The 15,652-nt window shown below is 32.4% G+C and overlaps 1 long non-coding RNA gene across 2 annotated transcripts; it reads right to left on the reverse strand.

Moving 5' to 3' along the window:
- Window positions 1–403: 403 nt before the first annotated feature.
- Window positions 404–10,700, reverse strand: LOC128920406 (uncharacterized). Of its 2 annotated transcripts, none has more exons than XR_008470453.1 (3): window positions 9,912–10,700; window positions 1,604–2,075; window positions 404–1,523 (listed from the first exon to the last, which is right to left on the reverse strand). It is a non-coding gene; the product is annotated as an uncharacterized LOC128920406 (long non-coding RNA). The 2 variants fall into 2 exon arrangements; XR_008470454.1 differs by having other exon boundaries at window positions 404–1,529.
- Window positions 10,701–15,652: the final 4,952 nt, after the last annotated feature.

Here is a 15,652-nt window from a genome sequence, read left to right on the forward strand (position 1 = left end):
TACTTTTGTTGCTGTACATTGCTATCAAATTAAACAGTAAAGCTGTTTGAGTGGCAAATTGAGAAACTTTTTGCTGTGTTTGCCAGGAACTCATTTATAGTATGAAAAAAGAAGTACCACTCAAAATTTTAGCGAAGTTTTACACACATTACGTGGTAGTGATTACGGCACACCACACTCTCGGGAATGCCTTTATAATGTAATAGTTACCAAAACGGTCTTCATATTGGCATTTTACACTCTTACACTCTTGCTTATTTGCCTCTGTTGGCTACAGCTTGGTGCATATTCATACGTCTGGGCTTAAGTTCATAAAAGTGAATATAAATGGCTGAACGGCGCAGATTGCATAAAATGGTTTGCTACTTTTACATACTTTATCATATTTCATATTAATAGTAGAGTACCTAAACTTGATACTGAATAGCACCAGGAAGTAACGACATTGCGAAGAAATTACAAAATATAATATTAGTTATTTTATACTGATACAGAATATTATCTCTTCTAGGTATTATATGCTGCAGTTACTTAATCTATTGGTTTTATAATTACTTGATTTTTTTTATTGATTGTTACTATTTTTTTCACGCTTTAAATGCTGAAGATTGTTAAAGCAACTGTTACTCATACGACCTGTGAGACTAATAGTGTAAATTTTCAGCGGATTATTACGAATCGATTGCCGTTGCTCTAGAGATGATGTGTCAGATCAGTATGAGCAGGAAAAAAGGAAATGACAGAAATACAAGTCATGTTAAACAATAAGTGGAATTTGAGACCAATGTTAGATTTAGAGAATTGTCAATTTATTTTTGGCATAAGTGCATAATATCGAACATAGTCCTCGACAATTAGAAAACGACGACAGTAATGTAGACGAAAGAATAAGCTGAAAGATTTATATGGTTTGTATAAGGGGCCACAAATCTGTGTATAATGATAATTGTTGCATTTGGCGACCGTAAGGGGGGAGAGATTATTAATACGAACTTATGTTAATAACTTTTCTAGTTTCATGATTTTACTTTTTCCTTTTGTATATGTATGCTCATGGTACCATCACATTCTTAGCACTACACAAATATTTTGCTATACATATTTCTAACGCCTAGTATTATGCTATAGTCTCGGTGTTGTGTTGTGGTCATTTACAACACTATAATAATATTCACACATGCATATACACAAAATCTCATATATTTACATACATGTATGCCCATTCACCTACTATAGTGGTTATAGTGTCGAATACCAATTTCATTGTTTCTATTACCTTTCCGAATTCTCATCTCTCCCTCACTCCTTCACCGCAATTATTGCTTACTGTTGCTCCAGACCTCAGCTTCAGCGATAAGTATAATTATTATTACTTCGTCTTGTAGTCAGAATTTTGTTGGCATTTCTGGTTTTGATAGTTCGGTTTGGTCGGTTAGTTACTCAATTTGGTTTGGTGCGGCTTTTCTTGTTTGCTTTACTTGGTTAGCTTACGGTGCCAAGTTAAGTGTTTTGATTTTGCTTGCCTTTTACTTATCAGAGTGAAGGGAAAATTTTGAGTTGCTAAAGGTGTGCAACTACTCAGATATTATGGAAATATACTTACATGTGTACATATATTTATGTATATATACATATAAATTTGTGCCGGTTGGTGTTAATGTTGATGGCAGTGTATGGTATATCAAGATTTCTTATATCTTTTGCAGTTATATGTAGTGCTGATGTTTAGTAGGAATTAAGATAATATTATGACAAACACTTTGGTCACCATCGTTTTGGTTAGACAATATAATTGGAGGTTGTCAGTTTGAGTTGTTATGATCAAGAAAAAGTTTATAAAAAAAATTACGAATTTTTGTTAGAATTTGTACCGCTTTTCTTCAAACATTTAAAATATTTTTTTTGTATTAATTTGCCTGCCTTCTGTATTTGGGTATCTCCTAGTTGCAAATCAGCCGCATTGACAGATAATTTTTAATGTGTACAACTTTGTTTTCTTAGTAGTAAATGACTGTTTCTTGGTATTCCTCTCTTTCACTCTCTCTCTTTCTGCATTGTTGTCTCATTTAATCGTGCTATTGACAGGCAAGCGAATATTAACAAAACGAAGACCAAGAACCGTAAAATGACAATCAGAAAAGTGATTTTGTTTATTGTTGAACGGATATATGAAAGGGAAGAGATAAGAAAGGTGAAAGGTATATAGTTTCATTTGATGAAAAATGAAGTTATTAACAAGGTTTAAATAAAAACAAGTAAGGAAGGGCTAAGTTCGGGTGTAACCGAACATTTTATACTATCGCAATTTATTTATTTAACTTTATTTATATTATATAATACACAATTTGACCCACATATTCGTCATATATGTATATTGTATAAAGTCCATTGAAAGTTGGAAACCATAATATTAGGTTAGAAGCACCGAGGTCCTCGTGTTCGATATATGGGGCCTTATATAAACCCGCTATGGTCCGATTTCGGCGATTTTTAGAATGGGGTGCCACATTATAAACATAGTATTTGTGCAAAGTTCTACCCCGATATCTTCACTAGTGCTTACCTTGTATATTGTAAAGTAAACGATTCAGATCGTCTTCAAAGTTCTGTTATATAGGAAGTAGGCGTGGTTGTGAAGTGATTTTCACATCAAATCATTGGGATGTGAGTAAACTATTACAAACCAAGTTTCATTGAAATCGGTCGAGTAGTTCCTGATATATGGTTTTTGACCCATAAGTGGGCGACGCCACGCTCATTTTCCATTTCAAAACTGAGTGCAGCTTCGATCTGCCATTTCTTATGTGAAATTTAGTGTTTTTGACGTTTTTCGTAAAAAATTTTCAACCTAACATTTGTATGGGAGGTGAGCGTGGTTATCATCTGATTTCTTGCATTTTTGGACTGTACAGCTTGCACAGACGGACGGACGGACGGACAGACATTCGGATTTGAACTCCACTCTTCACCCTGTTCACTTGGGTATATATAACCCTATATCTAACTCGTTTAGTTTTGGGTGTTACAAACAACCGTTATGTGAACAAAACTATAATACTCTCTTTAGCAACTTTGTTGCGAGAGTATAAAAATGTTATTATTAAAAAAATATAAATGTGGAGCTTCTAAAAACATCTGGGTTATTTGTAGATTTAATTAATTACAATATATGAATGAATTGAATGTAAAGAACGGTATATAGTAAATATTAAATTTTAGTATTATTTTCAATATGGAATTGGAAAAAATGCAGTAATATGGTGGATACTATGGATACACTTTAAATTTAAGGATTTCTACTTGCACCAAAAGGACAACATCAGTGAAGATAAAAGTAGCTCCATTAATAATGAAAACATAAGTAGCCACAATGTAAGCCACTAAGTGGCTCGTCGAATGAAATACCGCTTAAAATGTATAGATTTCGTTTTTTAGGCATTGCTTCTGATTGATGTATTCATCTTCTTCGAATTTATTACTATTTATTTTCTTCACCACTTTCGACATACTCAATGTCTTTATTGGTTATTATCCTTCTCATTTAATTTCTTACTTTATCCATTTCTCAGTGTTTCCGTGGTAAAATTTCGGAACCATTCACTCTTGCGCACTTTTATACATATTCAGACACACACACACATACAGCTCCACATCTTAATACTGCACGATAGGCAACAATTACTTCCTCTTTATCGTTATGACATGTTTTTGGTCTTAATTGAACCCACTCTTCTTCCATTCTTTACTACTGTCAATGCATACGGAAACACGAACATAATGACATGTTGACGCTTCGCCTTGTTAAATGCTTTCGTGAACATTTTAACTTTACATTTCAGCTTATTACGCTCCTATTTTGTTTGTTAGTTTATACAATTTTTGTAACAACAATTCTGTAAAAGTGCAACCAAGTCTTTACAAAATTTACTAAAATGTCTTTGTTTCCATGTTTTAACCTTTACTACGTTTGTTGTTTACCACAATTTTCTTATCTCCATATTTTCTATTTACTTGTCCTTTTGTATCATTCGTTTGGTATTGCATGAATTAGCTACTGTCAACGAGTTTCTTAATGTATTATATATTTAACTCTACTCAACTCTAGTCTTCAGAACAAAAAACCGAGAGAGCAACGGCGAGAAGGACAAGAACAACAAAGGCGAAAGCAAAAGCCAATATGGTAGCTCCGCCAACGCACATAATGAAAATGACGGAAAAATTTCATTGCTACTTGCATCAATTTGGATTAACAGCTTCCCGGCAGTGGCCTAGCGATGACAGAGGTGCTGGTGGTATTCCACTGCCATTCACCTACTGCGAGCATATGACCGCCAAGCTGGTGGTGCCACCAGACACACATTCACTATCGAAATGCGTCCCGCTCTACACTACGACGAAGGTCGCTGGCCGGCGATGGTAGGAGTGTAGAAAATATGGAAATGCATGACTTTGGTCATGAAGGTGATGCTATTGGTATGCCTGAGGAGTCAAAGGAGCGCGATCATATCACCCATCATTTTGGTGAGTTTATTTCCCCAAAATTAAATTATAAATTTATCACAATCACTATTAACACTCCAAATATTCTCAAATGCACATCTATACACAAATAGGTTTAGTTGTAAGCAATTATGTTTGTATGTTGCCTAACAAAATTATATGTGGCGGTTATTTGTGTTATTCATGAGCCCAGCGTTTTGCTATGTGATACCGGATATCCTTTTGGCAAGCATTTCCGTTAACATTTTAAAATTATTTTATTTTATATTCTCTATTGCAGACAAAACAAAAAAAGGAATATACATATAGTGCCAACACACTTTTTGCCATTTGTCCCGAATTTAAATTTTCATGCGACTATTTTGAAGTTTTCATTAGTTTGTTTTAGTTTTGCGCCAGTTCACAGCAGCCTAATCACAATTAAACCGCAAGAATATTTAGCCATACAAAAGTGAAAAAGTGAAAAAATAAATTATTACAGTTACAAATTCGAAATAACAAAAATAACAAAATTGCAATATTCACACACCGCTTTAGTTTTGTTAGTATGTATATGTGTGTTATAGTCTCCGCGGATGTAAAAATGTGATAAAAACTAAAATATTTGTCTACTACGATGAAATGAAGAGTTACTGTAAACTCAAAATATCGACCAGTGGCTGACAAGCGGAAAATACTAGCAAAGCGTTGGCGGAAAAGAACTTTCTTGCATGGGCAAAGGTCAAGTAACTGCATAAGCATTGTAATGCGTCATGACATGTCGAAAGTTTACACAGCGAAGATGGAGATGAGAATTCTGTTTAGAATGAATATATCAGCGTTGAAGCAGACGAATTTGCGAATAACGATAGTATAGTTGCGTATATATGTGAATGAACGTGTACATTAGGGTGGCCCTTATTTTTCAAAGTATTCCGATTCCCGATCGCATCCCCTAGAAATATGAGAATAGCAAAAAAACTAGTTTATACAAAGTTTTAGGTCAATAAAAAAAGATTTAGAGGTTGCGCGAGGAGCTTGAAATCCTGAAAAATTAAGAATTTTTGCTATTCTTATGTCTCAGACTTCCATATTTCAAAGCCCCACTATCCCTTACTGGTTTTCCATACCGTAATAAGATAATAAGAATAACAGTAGAACAGTTATAACGGTATATCACAAGCATGCGACGCTTGAGAATGCACGTGCAACACATTGAATTTACTTTCACATTTGTATTTCTGTAACTCAATCATCAATCGACCGATTTTTAAGATTTTGGCAATTTTGGAAAGCTAATAAAATGCAGATCTTATTACGGTGTTGAAACCAGATAGTGTGACTTTGAAATATGGAAGTCTGAGACATAAAAATGGCAAAAATTCTTAATTTTTCAAGATTTCAAGCTCCTTGCGCAACCTCTAAACCTTTTTTGATTGACCCAAAACTTTGTATATACTAGTTTTTGGGCTATTCGCATATTTCTAGGGGGTGCGATCGAGAATCCAGAAACTTTTTTTATCCTCCATACAACTAAGGGCCACCCTAGTGTACATATAAATACTATGTAAATACTAAGCTGGTTAAATATTAAAATTAAATATTTAATATTACAAGGATATATATATTTGTATCAAAACTTACATATTGCTTTACATAATTGTGAGTAATGTAAGTTCCTAACGTTTGTTGGTTCAAATTAAAGCTTTAACCTACACGAATTTACTTACTTGTAGAATTTGGGAAACTAATTGTGTCTAATCGTTTAGAGACCAATATAAGGCCAAGCGAAAGTATCAGTATGCACTCTTGCATCTAATGTTTATATAATTGTGCGTATGCGAATATAAAATTATAAACAAATTTATGCTTTTAAACGTTCGAACGCTTGGTCTTGATATATATGCGCGGTCATTTCTTTGTAGCTGATTCTAGTTATTGTAATAAATTCAATACATATTTAAGTGTACAAATGAAAGACGACCTGCAGTTGTAGGAGTAATCACTTCCAAATACACAAGTTAAGTATTTGAAAAGGTGTATATTTACCAACGAGTGCAACGGCAAAAACATATTTATTGTGTTTGGCTCAAATCTAAGATAAAGCATCTACAACAACAAAAAAATAAAGTATAAAATTATGTATAAATCTGAAGTGGCCTTGATTAACTAATACACAGATATTTGGTATTATATAATTGTACGTTACGTATACGCCGTGGATGACGATGTTTTCATTGTTCACCTATACAAGTGGAAATTTATCAGAACTGTACGCAATGCTATCTTAAAACGAAAAGATATGTATATTATATCAATATTTATATATATTATATTATATTATATATATATACATAATATAATATATATATAGATATATATATCGGTATAGATGTTATGAGGGATCAAAGTTTGATATTCAACAAAAATTTAACTTTTATATATCGAAATATACTGCACCCCTTACAACATCTGTCACATAAGCTTGACGAAAATGTTGTACATACCATTTAAAGGTCGCTTAACGACATTTACAATCGTACCAGATTAAAAAAATGGTTCAGTATTTTTCGAAATATACAGCTTTTATTTTTTTTCGAATAAATAAATCTGTCGGAAACATTTTATACATCATTGAATTAAGAAGAAAACTTAGATTGAAATTTTTTTTTAGATTTTTTATTGACTATGTCCGGTAATTAATAATAATTTATTTAAAAAGAAATTTTTTCGAACTTCGAATCCAAATATTTCGATTTTGGATGCTAACTTCGAAAATTGAAGAATACACTTTTTTAATTATGACTCAATCTCCCAGAAAAAAATGTTTGGTCCAATACCCACTCGAGTGTTGTATAGTGTAATATATTAAATTTTCTACTAAATTCATTCAATTCGGTCTCTATATCGGAAGACTTTAAAAAATTGCATACGTATTATTCACCCTTTAGCGTCCTTAATTTTACACTAACCATACAGTGAAGTACAAGTGCAGCTGAAGTTATATGAGTGCAATGAATTGCTACCCTTATCATCCGTCTTAGCAGCTCTATTTTACAATATCTATTTTTTTTAACATCACGCGTGTTAGTTCTATTACTTTTGCTCTATTTTCTGCTTCTGTGTTGTCGTACTTTATGTGTGTATATGTATGGCATTCACTATTTTCACAGTTCCAGCATCAATTCGCTGACTGCGCATTCATAGCATTGCCGTTTTCATTGGCACACCAACGCCTTAGCTCATTTTATCTGGCACTCTTTAATAACCTTCATTCGCTTCATGGCGTACTTACGATTGTTTTTATAGCTGTTCAACCAAGCTTCGTATTTTCCTTACCCGATAGTTCCTTTTAATTTTTATTTCAGCAAACAACAGTGCAAATTGAAGATCATCATTCATTAAATTGGCTCCACTTGTGTGGAAAAGAGAAAGTTTTTCTTAGCAAAATAAAGTAGAGCAACTTACATAAATAAAATGTGGTTTAAATGCATTTTTTAATATTTAAATTTTTCTTTAAAACTTATTATAATTTATAAATAAATCTATAAAGTGAAATAAATGATTTTGTAAAGTATTATAATTCGTATCAATTATTTTTATAGATCTTTTTCATGGCCCAATAATCTAGAGTTTAAGTATATATAGCCCTGTTACAGATACTGAATTCTGAAGAAAGCTACCCTAAGTTAGGTAAATCTTAAGTACTACGTAGAACATAGTGCACGAAAATCGTTTTATTACCATTTTAAATAATGATGAATTGGATTCTGTACTAACCACGTTGTATGTAGATTATTTGTGTTCCGAAATTATTTACTATCGCTTTTTGTTACGATTTATTGTTAAAATAAAGTCTTTGAAGTGTCAAAGAGGTGAAATCGGAAATGAAAAGTCTAAATTGAATTATTTCAATTATTTTTATTTTTGGAGAAGCGTGCAAAATAATTGTTGAACTCCAAATTGCTAAATTTTGAATTCTGAGATATTTAATCACGAACGAGTACATATGATTAATAATGTGTTATGATTAGGTATGCGCCAAGTTGGCGTAAGGAGTGTTTTATTGCACCTACCTAAATTTGAATAAAATTTAAATGCTATATTATGTATTATCGCTTTGAGATTTGTTTAGCTTCCACGGCTTTTTACGTATGTGCTCAATAACACATTATTATTGATTTTACGATGCATATAGATATTTTCTATGACCGCATATCTGTCGGCATTTTACAATTTGATGTACGATCACCAAATTCCCGATACATACGTTATTTGCTCACACATACGCTCGTGACTATTATATAAATGCCATCTAGTCGAATATTTTTATTAAATTGTATTCGAATTATTTTCTGTATTATTGCCTAACTTAAGTATATACAAGCAGTACAAACTTTTATACACAAAAACGTCAATTATTTTTGTTAACACAAATACCAACATCAATATGGTAAAACACTATTGTTACAAAAACAAAATATTGTATTTTCTATATACTTTTCCTATCGATTTGTTTGCGTTGATCTGTAGTTACTCTAATAAAAACATAGCATGCATTTAAGCGATTAGGCAATTCGGAAATAAAATTATTACTGCACTTCGCTTCACTGCATATGAGCATTCAACGCATGCATCGAATTCGTACATACATTCGTACATTTTTTTTTTTTTAATTTTGTACGGTTGTAAATGTCGTTAAGCAACATTTCTTCTGGTATGCGTATTTAGTTAATTTCAATATAAATCTTCCAGGAAAAAACATTTAAATGAAAATGTATACATCTTTGAATTAGAAGAAATATGCATACAAACAAAACAGTAACATACCAAATCTTCAAAAAGTGCCAGTATATTTGTAAATTTATAATTTTAAAACTTTTTTTCAAAGATCCAACTTTGACCGCTTATATAATCTGTCATATAAGCTTCATCGAAAAATGGTATATACCAATTGAATAAAAAGGAATTTTAGATAATACCCATATTTTTACTTTTTTGGTAATTTACATAGTATAATTAATAATGGCATTTCCAGAAAGCTAAATTTCGAAATTCGAAGTCGAATATAAAATATAATTTATATGGAGCAGCACAAGTGTGTTAGTTTTAGCAACATTAGTAACAATGTAGTACAAGTGCTGCAACATAACGAAAAAATTCAACAAAACAATCGCAAACTCATAACAAAAGGAATATAACGACCACATAAAGGAAAAACAAAACACTGTGCGATGTGCGCAACAGAGCGGCAAACGGCAAGTGAAAACAAAAATCAAAAGTGTGGAGAAAAGTTAAATGTAAAGGAAAAAAACTGGCAAATAGTAAACAATCAACAGATTAAACCAAAATTTAACATTAAACATATGACGCTTGAAGCACATTATATTATTTTATATAGTATAATAATATTATTTTTTTAATTTACTTACAACAATTCCATAGAAAAATACTTTGAGATGATAACGATGATCACTGCATTTGGGCGTGCAAACTTCGTTTAGTAGTGCGGAGAAAAAACTTGTCTTAGCCAGAAATATTTAAACTGTATTCTGCACACTCGATCTGTGAAAGGCTGGCAGGAAGTCTTAAATGCCAAAAAAGTACAAAGTTGCATTCATATCTTTCATATATAAAAAAAATAATGTTCAACCTAAAGTGAGCATGAGATTGCGTCATTGAAAGTGATATAAAACAAACGGGAAATTAAAGCATACTTGTATAATCCAAGTGCGACTTACGTATATACCGCTATCACCTGCCAAATAGCAACGATTGTTCATCGAAACTATCGTGACGTATTTGTGGAAAGTTCCACTCGTTGTTGCAAAACACAAACATCGATACACAGTTTAACCACACGTTTTTCGATATTTGCCATTTCCTTTTAAGTATTTCTGTCCTGTTGTTTTGCGTCGGCATTTGCTTTGCTTGTTTGTCTGGTTGCAGCAACATGTGTTCACTTTCGCCTATTTTCTGCTTTGCTCGTTTTGTGGTATGTATAGCGCTGAACACAAGACATTGGTATACATGTTTACTCTGCAGAATCCTTTTTGTAATTTCCCATTTAGGGTACAGCAAACAAATTATAATTATTATGGCAAACTCTTTTTTTTATTATTCAAACATAAAATTAACAAATTCAAAATTGTTTTCAATAGGAGTCAGTAAAAAATACATCAATTCTGACAATTTATACACATAACTGCCTTTACACTATGTTGTTTGCATATAAATTTCAAGCATTTATCGCAACAAACTGAATGCTTGTTGGAGTTTTTAGTATGTGGACAATAAAAACACCTTTGTCTCTTACCCAAGAAGCATAAAGGATAATCTTGAGGCTGCACGACCGTGGATAAACTGGGAGTGTCTGCTGCGACTGCTTCCTGGATGTTTTCCACAACTCTTTTTGCAGAAGGACCATAGGGCATTCGCTTTCGGCGTGCAATGTGCGGTGTTACCAAAGATGTGGCCAAGTATACTAAAAATAATCGCCGCTTAAAGTTTTTAGTTCTGTTCCATTCGGGATTAAGTTCGGTACATATAACAAATGCGTTATGTCCCGAAACATCGACCATATTGTAAAAGAGTGCAACTGGCCATCGTTTCGTTTGGCGTTCACATGTGTACGTTGCTGCTGTAATTGGTCCAGCGCATCAACACCTGCTTTACTCGCATTATAGTGATGTATTATTTCTGATTTCTTTTTCTGATCATTCCTAGTCTCTGCCGAATGATGAAGCACTAGCACGCTTTTTCTGTTTAGTCACATTTGAGCATAAATTTTCTTGGTGGTCCAAATGACCCACAAATTGTATACGCGTACGAAAAAATTATGTAAAAAAACTGGCTCGTCCTGGAAAAAAAATGTGTACGTTCAACTCATCGTAAGACTCAGACTGAGGATATCAAAATGGTTTTATAAGCAATTAGCCATCCTAAGGCATGGTAATACGCGTTTGTTTCTTAAAATTGGGTCATTTTGACCCAATTTGTGCAGAAGGGTTAAAAACAATAATATTATGAGACTCGTGTAGTGTTATCTGGCAAGACCTAAACTTTGAAATAAATTTAGAAGCATTTTAGTTAAATTAATTTTACTTTTTCGAAAAACTACATTTAGAGGAATAATGAAACATTCTATTGTTTTAAGTAGGTCATGGTAATTGTTTATACACGTGTAACGGGACCTTATATATTCACTCTTGCGAATCTCACATATTAATCAATATTACGGTATAAAGACCACCGAATGTTTGAAAATCATTAAATTAAGTGTATTGGCGCTAAGACAAGTTTTGAATTTCACCCATTTTTGGCACAGAGACACATTATTAGAAGGCGAAGATTTTTTCCGAATTTATAAAACATTTGAGAGATTTAGCAATGTTTTCGAAGTTCAGGTGGGTAAAATTGGTACCCTTATCATCCGTCTTAGCAGCTCTATTTTACAATATCTATTTTTTTTAACATCACGCGTGTTAGTTCTATTACTTTTGCTCTATTTTCTGCTTCTGTGTTGTCGTACTTTATGTGTGTATATGTATGGCATTCACTATTTTCACAGTTCCAGCATCAATTCGCTGACTGCGCATTCATAGCATTGCCGTTTTCATTGGCACACCAACGCCTTAGCTCATTTTATCTGGCACTCTTTAATAACCTTCATTCGCTTCATGGCGTACTTACGATTGTTTTTATAGCTGTTCAACCAAGCTTCGTATTTTCCTTACCCGATAGTTCCTTTTAATTTTTATTTCAGCAAACAACAGTGCAAATTGAAGATCATCATTCATTAAATTGGCTCCACTTGTGTGGAAAAGAGAAAGTTTTTCTTAGCAAAATAAAGTAGAGCAACTTACATAAATAAAATGTGGTTTAAATGCATTTTTTAATATTTAAATTTTTCTTTAAAACTTATTATAATTTATAAATAAATCTATAAAGTGAAATAAATGATTTTGTAAAGTATTATAATTCGTATCAATTATTTTTATAGATCTTTTTCATGGCCCAATAATCTAGAGTTTAAGTATATATAGCCCTGTTACAGATACTGAATTCTGAAGAAAGCTACCCTAAGTTAGGTAAATCTTAAGTACTACGTAGAACATAGTGCACGAAAATCGTTTTATTACCATTTTAAATAATGATGAATTGGATTCTGTACTAACCACGTTGTATGTAGATTATTTGTGTTCCGAAATTATTTACTATCGCTTTTTGTTACGATTTATTGTTAAAATAAAGTCTTTGAAGTGTCAAAGAGGTGAAATCGGAAATGAAAAGTCTAAATTGAATTATTTCAATTATTTTTATTTTTGGAGAAGCGTGCAAAATAATTGTTGAACTCCAAATTGCTAAATTTTGAATTCTGAGATATTTAATCACGAACGAGTACATATGATTAATAATGTGTTATGATTAGGTATGCGCCAAGTTGGCGTAAGGAGTGTTTTATTGCACCTACCTAAATTTGAATAAAATTTAAATGCTATATTATGTATTATCGCTTTGAGATTTGTTTAGCTTCCACGGCTTTTTACGTATGTGCTCAATAACACATTATTATTGATTTTACGATGCATATAGATATTTTCTATGACCGCATATCTGTCGGCATTTTACAATTTGATGTACGATCACCAAATTCCCGATACATACGTTATTTGCTCACACATACGCTCGTGACTATTATATAAATGCCATCTAGTCGAATATTTTTATTAAATTGTATTCGAATTATTTTCTGTATTATTGCCTAACTTAAGTATATACAAGCAGTACAAACTTTTATACACAAAAACGTCAATTATTTTTGTTAACACAAATACCAACATCAATATGGTAAAACACTATTGTTACAAAAACAAAATATTGTATTTTCTATATACTTTTCCTATCGATTTGTTTGCGTTGATCTGTAGTTACTCTAATAAAAACATAGCATGCATTTAAGCGATTAGGCAATTCGGAAATAAAATTATTACTGCACTTCGCTTCACTGCATATGAGCATTCAACGCATGCATCGAATTCGTACATACATTCGTACATTTTTTTTTTTTTAATTTTGTACGGTTGTAAATGTCGTTAAGCAACATTTCTTCTGGTATGCGTATTTAGTTAATTTCAATATAAATCTTCCAGGAAAAAACATTTAAATGAAAATGTATACATCTTTGAATTAGAAGAAATATGCATACAAACAAAACAGTAACATACCAAATCTTCAAAAAGTGCCAGTATATTTGTAAATTTATAATTTTAAAACTTTTTTTCAAAGATCCAACTTTGACCGCTTATATAATCTGTCATATAAGCTTCATCGAAAAATGGTATATACCAATTGAATAAAAAGGAATTTTAGATAATACCCATATTTTTACTTTTTTGGTAATTTACATAGTATAATTAATAATGGCATTTCCAGAAAGCTAAATTTCGAAATTCGAAGTCGAATATAAAATATAATTTATATGGAGCAGCACAAGTGTGTTAGTTTTAGCAACATTAGTAACAATGTAGTACAAGTGCTGCAACATAACGAAAAAATTCAACAAAACAATCGCAAACTCATAACAAAAGGAATATAACGACCACATAAAGGAAAAACAAAACACTGTGCGATGTGCGCAACAGAGCGGCAAACGGCAAGTGAAAACAAAAATCAAAAGTGTGGAGAAAAGTTAAATGTAAAGGAAAAAAACTGGCAAATAGTAAACAATCAACAGATTAAACCAAAATTTAACATTAAACATATGACGCTTGAAGCACATTATATTATTTTATATAGTATAATAATATTATTTTTTTAATTTACTTACAACAATTCCATAGAAAAATACTTTGAGATGATAACGATGATCACTGCATTTGGGCGTGCAAACTTCGTTTAGTAGTGCGGAGAAAAAACTTGTCTTAGCCAGAAATATTTAAACTGTATTCTGCACACTCGATCTGTGAAAGGCTGGCAGGAAGTCTTAAATGCCAAAAAAGTACAAAGTTGCATTCATATCTTTCATATATAAAAAAAATAATGTTCAACCTAAAGTGAGCATGAGATTGCGTCATTGAAAGTGATATAAAACAAACGGGAAATTAAAGCATACTTGTATAATCCAAGTGCGACTTACGTATATACCGCTATCACCTGCCAAATAGCAACGATTGTTCATCGAAACTATCGTGACGTATTTGTGGAAAGTTCCACTCGTTGTTGCAAAACACAAACATCGATACACAGTTTAACCACACGTTTTTCGATATTTGCCATTTCCTTTTAAGTATTTCTGTCCTGTTGTTTTGCGTCGGCATTTGCTTTGCTTGTTTGTCTGGTTGCAGCAACATGTGTTCACTTTCGCCTATTTTCTGCTTTGCTCGTTTTGTGGTATGTATAGCGCTGAACACAAGACATTGGTATACATGTTTACTCTGCAGAATCCTTTTTGTAATTTCCCATTTAGGGTACAGCAAACAAATTATAATTATTATGGCAAACTCTTTTTTTTATTATTCAAACATAAAATTAACAAATTCAAAATTGTTTTCAATAGGAGTCAGTAAAAAATACATCAATTCTGACAATTTATACACATAACTGCCTTTACACTATGTTGTTTGCATATAAATTTCAAGCATTTATCGCAACAAACTGAATGCTTGTTGGAGTTTTTAGTATGTGGACAATAAAAACACCTTTGTCTCTTACCCAAGAAGCATAAAGGATAATCTTGAGGCTGCACGACCGTGGATAAACTGGGAGTGTCTGCTGCGACTGCTTCCTGGATGTTTTCCACAACTCTTTTTGCAGAAGGACCATAGGGCATTCGCTTTCGGCGTGCAATGTGCGGTGTTACCAAAGATGTGGCCAAGTATACTAAAAATAATCGCCGCTTAAAGTTTTTAGTTCTGTTCCATTCGGGATTAAGTTCGGTACATATAACAAATGCGTTATGTCCCGAAACATCGACCATATTGTAAAAGAGTGCAACTGGCCATCGTTTCGTTTGGCGTTCACATGTGTACGTTGCTGCTGTAATTGGTCCAGCGCATCAACACCTGCTTTACTCGCATTATAGTGATGTATTATTTCTGATTTCTTTTTCTGATCATTCCTAGTCTCTGCCGAATGATGAAGCACTAGCACGCTTTTTCTGTTTAGTCACATT

The sequence above is a fragment of the Zeugodacus cucurbitae genome, chromosome 3, assembly GCF_028554725.1.
Source record: "Zeugodacus cucurbitae isolate PBARC_wt_2022May chromosome 3, idZeuCucr1.2, whole genome shotgun sequence".
Classification (NCBI taxonomy): Eukaryota; Metazoa; Arthropoda; class Insecta; order Diptera; family Tephritidae; genus Zeugodacus; species Zeugodacus cucurbitae.